The sequence below is a fragment of the Sinocyclocheilus rhinocerous genome, unplaced genomic scaffold, assembly GCF_001515625.1.
Source record: "Sinocyclocheilus rhinocerous isolate Xijiao unplaced genomic scaffold, SAMN03320098_v1.1 scaffold5236, whole genome shotgun sequence".
Lineage (NCBI taxonomy): Eukaryota > Metazoa > Chordata > Actinopteri > Cypriniformes > Cyprinidae > Sinocyclocheilus > Sinocyclocheilus rhinocerous.
This window is the reverse complement of record NW_015665840.1, coordinates 117,268-125,268: the sequence shown is the minus strand read 5'-3', so window position 1 is coordinate 125,268 and position 8,001 is coordinate 117,268. Positions and strand designations below refer to the sequence as shown.

Genomic DNA, 8,001 nt, shown 5'->3' with positions numbered 1-8,001 from the left:
CGCGCGGGCGCACACTCTCTCTCTCACACACACACACACACACTCACTCTCTCACACACACACACACACACACGCGCGCGGGCGCACACTCTCTCTCTCACACACACACACGTTTCTCTACACATAAAGCTGGCTGAATATCTGTTCATGTCATCCGCAGCACATGAAATACGACTCTATTATTCACTCTTAATGAGTGTTTCCCAGCATCATCAACACATTAAAGCACAGCAGATTTATGGAGCATTAAACAGGGTTCAGACATCCAGCTCTTCAGAACTTCCCAAGGTGCTTTGCAGAAACAGCATATAACTCTTCAGCGGGGCAGGAACAGGCACGCTGACCTTCAACAACTACAACTACCAGCACAGCTCAACCAAAGAAGACAGCATGGAACACATTTAGACAGAAGCAACATTTATTTCATACACAGGCATTTATAACCCGCTTACACTTGATATCAACATCAGCAAGGAGAAACTTCAGGTGAAAAGCGTGTGAAGGTGTCTCTATGACTAACTGTTCTCTGGAGTACTGCTAGTCACAAGCTTCACTCATTAGTGCACTAGACAACCACAGACTGTTCTATTACAATGACCCATGTACACATGATGCATTAGAGAAGGTAAACGTGTTCAGAGCCTCGAGATGCTGTGCATGTGTGTGGCACTAGTGCTGTTTAGTGTTGTCTGGTAAACATTGATAAAGAACCTCAGAAACTGGCAGCGTCGAGTCTGTCACACACAAACGTTCACTTCATCCACCGGTAAACACATTCATGACAGTGTCTTGTTGACTTGAAAGTTCATCTTCATTTGAAAACTTTGGTCCAGTCGTGACTCTGGTCAGTTATGGTTTGTTTTGGGCCATAAACGTTTTCCCACAGTGTTTGTGGTCAAATATTCCTCTTTGTGGCACAAAAGAATCTTTATTAAACATCATCCTGCAGTTCCAACAGTACATCGAGCGCAAGTAAAGTTAAGGTCGTGGGTTCGATTCCCAGGGAATGAATGAACTGATCAGTGTAAGTCTGCCAAATGCATAAATGTAAATGTAAATCTTCATATACTTGTAGTAAAAGAATGTTTTCCTTCCACATCACATATTTGTACAATAACATGCAAGCCAATGAATCACTTGATGCCTTTATGTTTCATATCCATGTGTTGCTATATACAGTATATATATATAATGCATTAATAGTCTAAATTGTGGCAGAATGGTTCATGACAACATATGTGACCTAAGTAGAGCCTAAATTTCATATTAAAAGAGCTGTTCAGAATCATTAAGTGACAGTAAGACTCATCTAAACATACACAAGAGTCCATCTAAACACATTTAAATCCACATAAGCAGCGAGTTCTTGTGAGTTTTAAAAGAAAAAAAGAAAAAATATTTTTAACATTGTTCTAGTAAGTCATCCAGTCGTCGTACTAAAAGGTGCACATTAAATCAGGGAAACTCAACAGCGTATGAAGTACAAAAACGTGTTTACAAAGGTACAACAAGCTCAGAGTGGCGTGTCGAAGACTTTCTCTGAAGACCGCTCCACATCTTCAGCTGGCGAGAGCGAGGGCTTCAGCTTCCCCGGCGTTCTGGAAATGGGAAGAAAGTCACTGTCTTGGCTTAACTTGCCTTTACAAGCAGCAGAGTCCTGCACGAACTCTTGGATTTCCGCTGGGAGCCTCCGAAACTTGTCCTGATACTCCTGGTCCAGCTCGCTCTGAAGCTGTGGAAGAAAGCGGTACAAAATCAGACGAGGAACTCATCGGGAACAGAAGCCTCCAGATCACAGCATCTCAACTGGTTTTTCTTCGCTGATTCGTGTTTAATGGCGTGTTTTCTTTTATCTCTTGTCGTTTGTCTTTCCATTTGTTGCTATCATAGCAGGGAAAAACAAAGCTGTATTTCTGGGTCGTGATCCATCAGTTGAGAAGCTCTGATCTGGAGCGTAATCACAAAGCAGATGTGAAGCCACAGCGACGTCATGTGAGAGAATGCAGCGCTGTAACATGAACAAGCACACGGATTAAACAACAAAATAAAGCCGCACCATGTTAGAATGACTCCGGCCGACCGCAGGAGAGTAAAACCATAGCCTGAGGTTAAAGGTTCAGATTAGAGACGATCTCAGAAGATCACTTCAGTGTTGAAAAGCCAATGCGACACGGTTTCATCTCATCTGCCAGCTCTGGGAGAGACCAGAACCCTGCTTTTCTCCAGGCACAGACTCCCCTAGTGATTAAAGATGTCAGAATTGTATTCATTCTGACCCAATAATTGCTTTACTGCTTATTTGACTGGTTAACTACCCCGCTCGCTCCCCTGGGAACGGTGTAATTAAAGAAAGATGAGACTGTGATTTCGAAACATTCACACTGGCTGGTGATCTGAGAGCGCCTCTGATCTCTGCTTGCGCCGGTTAACCCTCAGAACAGGGTTAGTACTTGCATGCACTGCTTCGAGCTGGTTACGTCAGGAAGGCACAAGGGAAGCCTGGTGTACAGTTCTTTACCAGCACAGAAAACAAAAACAAACATCAGCCATTTCCCCTGAACTCTACACTTGCACATCCCAACTCCTCAAACCGGTTAAGCGTAGTCATCTCAAAGGTCACCTTCTAGAAAATCAGATTTTCGCCGGCTGACAGCGACGTGCCATGGCCAGATGGTTCCCGCAGAAAGCCTGACCTACTTAGGGGAAGGACATCTGCTGTCCCCTGCTGGACAAGACACAAAGCCTGGGATTGAAGTGGACACAAGCGTGACCCTTCGCCAAGACGACTGCTGTCAGACGAGCCACGTCTTTATCACCTGGGCTCGGAGGTAATTAAACATCACGAGACAAACTCAACCCATTCATCTCCTGTTCATCTTCATCGAGGCGTCAGCTACACGCGGTTGCACTGGTCCGGTCGGTTACACTTTATTTTGATAGTCCACTTTAGACATTCTACTAACTACAAGTAACTATGCGACTACATGTGTACTAACTCTGCTGGAATGATCTTCCCACCGCTATCCGGAACGCCGAATCCCTGACAATGTCTTTCGATGCTACTTGACTTTATCCTAAAAAAAAAAAAAAACGTTGTCTTTCTCTTTATTTATTGTTTGTCTCTTTAAGATGAATCACTTGATGTCTTCCCCAATTGTAAGTCGCTGTGGATAAACGCGTCTGCTAAATGACTAAATGTAAATGTAACTCTCAGAGTAGACTGTTAGGTTAGGTTTAGGGTTAGTAGAATAAGTTGACAGTCAGTATGTTGTATGTTGTGGACCCATCCAAATAATGTGTTAGCAGATATTAAGCAGACACTCTACTAATGACTGCTAGTTGGCATGTAGTTGCAAAGTTACTTACTGTTAGCAGAATGTCTAAAGTGGACTATCAAAATAAAGTGTAACCGTCCGGTCTTGGTTATTTGTGTTAACCCTCTGCTATTGTTCATTAGGGAGTCACACTTGTGTTGTTCGCGGTCAAAACTGACCAGCAGCCATAATCGTGTAATAATTTTATTTTTGTGAAATTAATATACTACATTTCGTTTCAATAATGTTTTTAATATTTTGCATTTTGAGTGCATTTCATGTTACTAATTCATATTCATATCTAAATGATGGACTATTTTCTGTATAAAATGTAAAAAAAAAAAAAAAAAAATTTATATAATTTTTCGATTAGTTTTTTTCAACTTCTTAAATTTTCAAAACTTTGCCTCTTTTTTCAAAACTTTACACACAAATCCGAGAATTGCACACAAAAACGCAAACTGCCTCACATCTCTTGCAAAATGAAGCACTGCATTCAAAATATCACAAACAAAAATATCTCAAAAAAAGCAAACATTTGCAAACAACTTTGCCATAATATTAATTCCTGTTAGATTTGTGTGTGTTACATAGAGAATTGTGTGTTTTATGAAATTGAAAACTGAGTCAAAGGCCAAGAATTAGATTTGGTGTGTGGTTCTGGTGTTTCAGAAACTGTGTGTAAAGATGTTGTGTGTAAGCAGTTGAAAAAAACTGTAATGCAGTATTTAAGTTAAAAATAGAGCAAAAGTATTTAAAACCCATTGAACCGAGGCAGATTTGATCTGTAATACCATGGAGTATCCATTAGATGCCTGTTTATATTCAGTGCTGTGCATTCCTTAGTTTCTGAGCAGTGTTTTCAGACGACATTTTGTCACTCCTTCATTGCTGTGCACTTTATTTCAGCATTGTGGCTGATTTGTAGACATCTTTGTATTTTCGTATTTCTGCCTATTTCCCATTAATTTCTATGGTGGTCATTTCTGATGGCGAACAACACAAGTGTGACTATTTTTTTGACCATTTAGCTTTTTCGAATCAATCAAGTCCACGATTTTTTTTGGGTCACATAGAGACTGCTATAAAAGTCTCCGAGTTTCAAACCATTCCAATGAACTATCGATTTTTTACATTCCCATTTGTCAGTCTAAAATGTCCGAACAACACCAGAAGGTCAAGATGAAGACGCTCACACACTCCGCTGATTCTAAAGGAATACGTTTGTAATGTGGGAAGATCCTCAGCAGAACAAGCCATGTTTTATCCTACACTGTCATGAAATAAACAACATCTTTTTATTTTGTCTTAACCTAGTGAAGCACACGAGTTAGTTCTTTTAACAGTAGTCCAAAAAGATGAACGATTGAGACCCAGCCCTTCCCGCTGAGTATTTGTGTTGTGGAAACTTTGAGCCATTCAGTTCACTCCAGTCATTACAGAGCTTTCCTTTCTGAAATAAAAATAAATTTTAAACGTGCCTTATGAGGCCGCTGCGATAAGAACTGATCCCAGTTCAGACACACTTTTACTGTAAGAAATGTGCACAGTCAAGAAGGATAAAGATTCAGAAAAGTCACTTATAAACGCTGACAAATCAAACATCTCCCTCGCGGAGACCAGCATCTCCTCGAGCACAAGAAAGGCACTGACCTAAAGAGGCCTGCAGATGAAAGCACGGCCCATTCTAGTTTCTGTTCCCTCCCGACTCGCAGTTAAAAATGTCTTTCCTCAAAAGACTCGTCATCTGTCAACAAACCACCGCGCTCTTAAAGCACTCGGGGAGGAGAACGACCTTCTTCAACATCTGTCCTAATTCTGGTCTGCCATCGAGGGATGCCAAGCTGCTGGAATCTAGATTGGGCAGAGACTGAACACGTTCCCGTTTCACACTCGTCACGTGTGCGTTCACAAACGCTCACTAAAAGACTAAAGACCCATCAGCATCAGAGACTCTATAATCAGCAGCGTTTGATTATTAATCATCAGCTCCGTACGGACAATCGCTGGGTCGTCGTTCCTCTCCGAGAGCAGGTCATTCCCAGCCGGAGCGCTGAGAGCCGGGGTTTGTTTGTGCTCCTCGGGTCTTTATCGAGTGACAGTGCTCCCCTGGCGAGAATCAGGAGGGTCGTGTGAATTATTAATGAAGAGTGGCTCACATCAAACACGGGAAAGCGCGGTCACAGCGAGAGCTGAGCGACCGCAACGCCTCACAGACGTCTCCATCTGTCTCTACTGTGCTGCGTTTGGCCAGAAAAATATAACATGCTGTGTGATTGCAAGACCGCAGTGTTTTTAGCAATAAAATGCCCATAAATGAAAAGTTCTCTCACAAATGAAAATCTACCAATGCTTAGGACTTCCCAAAATCATGTGCTGTTATTTGTCCAAAAGGGACCAAAAACACAGTCAAACTATTATCGTATGATGAACAGAAGGAGATTTGTGAGACGAGGGAACGAATACTTCAGATGATCACAGAATCACGTCCGGCTGAGGAGAGCAACACCAAAGCCACGAGAAGGCAAGCCTGCAGCCATTAGCCAAAAAAGCGTAACGGCTAATGCTAACGGGAAGGAGACCGGACGCCGTTTTATTTGAATGGGTGTCAATGGAGGAGAGGCTTCACTACGCTGAATAACAGCTCGTCATTTAATGAATCGACAGCTATCTGCTAATCTCCAACATGTTTTACACTAAACACTACTTTTGGATTGAACTATTTTTAGAGTTTACACAGAAAAAAGTGCTGTTTTATAAGAGAAGTCACTGACTTTTGCGACAGCTGGGATTCAGTTTATGGCACTTCTCATTCATTCCTATGGGATCCGTAAACGATGACTGAGTGTCGCACAACTCTGACTGAAATTCAACGATGTCAAGGCTATAATGTGATGGTTATTAACGCACACGTGATCCAAGTTAGCCGTTATGGTTTCTCTAATAGTAAGGAATACAGCCCCTCTCATCTCCCTCTAGTAAGATAATCTCTGGGAGAAACCATAACGGCTAACTTGGATCACGTGTGCGTTAATAACCATCACATTACAGCCTTGACATCGTTGAATTTCAGTCAGTTTGGTTATTATGGGGTTCAGAGCGGATGAGTGTTGCCATGGCGATGCATGCAGCTTCATTCAGAGAGGAACACGTCTGCAACAAGACCTCAGAAACAGCACAGGCTTAGCGTTAGCATGAATAATGCTAAGCACAGAGCGACTGAGCTCACAAGGTGCCAACGGTCCCTCGCGGGGAAGTTCACGAAACAAACGCCAAAGCGAAGCTGAGAGTCAGATGATTGGAGCGCTAGCAGGACGCTAACGCGCGACAGCAGCTGTCAGCTTCACGCTTGCTTCTATTTAAACACCGACACGTTCTCACAAACATGAATATAGGCTGCTGCTAGAGCAGTGGCCAATCTCTCAACGCTTTCATCACTGAGGTCTCTGAAGACCCAGGATGCTTATAGCTGTCCATTAGTGCCTGATCCAAGTGTAAAAATAGGTCAGGCCTCTCTCTCTCTCTCGCTCATGTGCTTCAGAGAGCAGGATTTCAGCTTCGTCCTGGTTACTTTAACTTCAGACTGGCTCCTGATGCAAACACAAGCACAGATTCTCTTCTGACGCCGCTGCAGAGTCCGGTCACCAATCTAACGCTGACTCGGCTGTGAACGAGGGTCCTGACACACCGATCACGGATGGACTATAAATCACCAGTCTGATGGAAAGCAAGGCCCAGATCGACTGATGCGCCATAATTTAACACTGTGAAGCACTGTCTCTCATCTGACGCCCTCTAGTGACGCCAGACGCATCAGGCCTTCAGTGACAGAGAGAAAAACAGCAACTGCTTCATCACTAATCAATGCCAGCGATCGCTGGCCGGAACTGATCATTGGTACATTTCTGAGGTTTAATTCATCAACAGCCTCACCGAACACCAGACCCCAGACCTGACAACATAAAGAAGTTCTCTGAGCAGATGAAAGTTTCTGTGTGTAAGGAATGCTTTTCTCTTAAAGGGACAGTTCACCAAAACAATCATTATTCTGTCATCATTTACTTGTTCAAACATTGTCTCATTGTTGTTGTTGTTTTTTCCACATAATGAAAGTCAGTGGCGTCTGATGTTTGGTTCTTCCATCATTTCTCAAAATAATGTTTTGTGTTCCACTGAAGGAAGAAAGTCATACAGGTTTGGAGCGACGTGAGGGAGAGCAAATATGACAGAATGGACATGTTTTGGATGGACTATCCACGTAACAAAACGCAAAAATAAAACAAATGAGGACATACAGTGTGCATACTGTATATTTCCTGATCAAGACAGTGACATTCAGCACAAACATGTTGGGTTTCATGTTTTTTGGGTTCTCTCCATAGGCGTAATGGTTTTTATACTGTACAAACTGTATGTGCTATTGCCCTACACCAACCCTACCCCTAAACCTACCCCTCACAGGAAACTTTGTGCATTTTTAGATTTTCAAAAAACTTTATTCTGTGTGATTTATAAACTTGTTTTCTTCATAGGGACCAAAAAATGTCCCCATAAGGACAAGGATTTTGGATACTGCCTCCATTGTGGGGACATTTTGTCCCCATAATGTAGGGTTTACCAGGACCACTCACACACACACACTCTCTCTCTCTCTCTCACACACACACACACACACACACACACACAC

At 42.6% G+C, this 8,001-nt stretch overlaps 1 pseudogene; it reads right to left on the bottom strand.

Moving 5' to 3' along the window:
* Positions 1–404: 404 nt before the first annotated feature.
* The window catches only part of LOC107731600 (1-phosphatidylinositol 4,5-bisphosphate phosphodiesterase beta-1-like), a 111,207-nt pseudogene continuing 103,610 nt past the window's right edge, over positions 405–8,001 (bottom strand).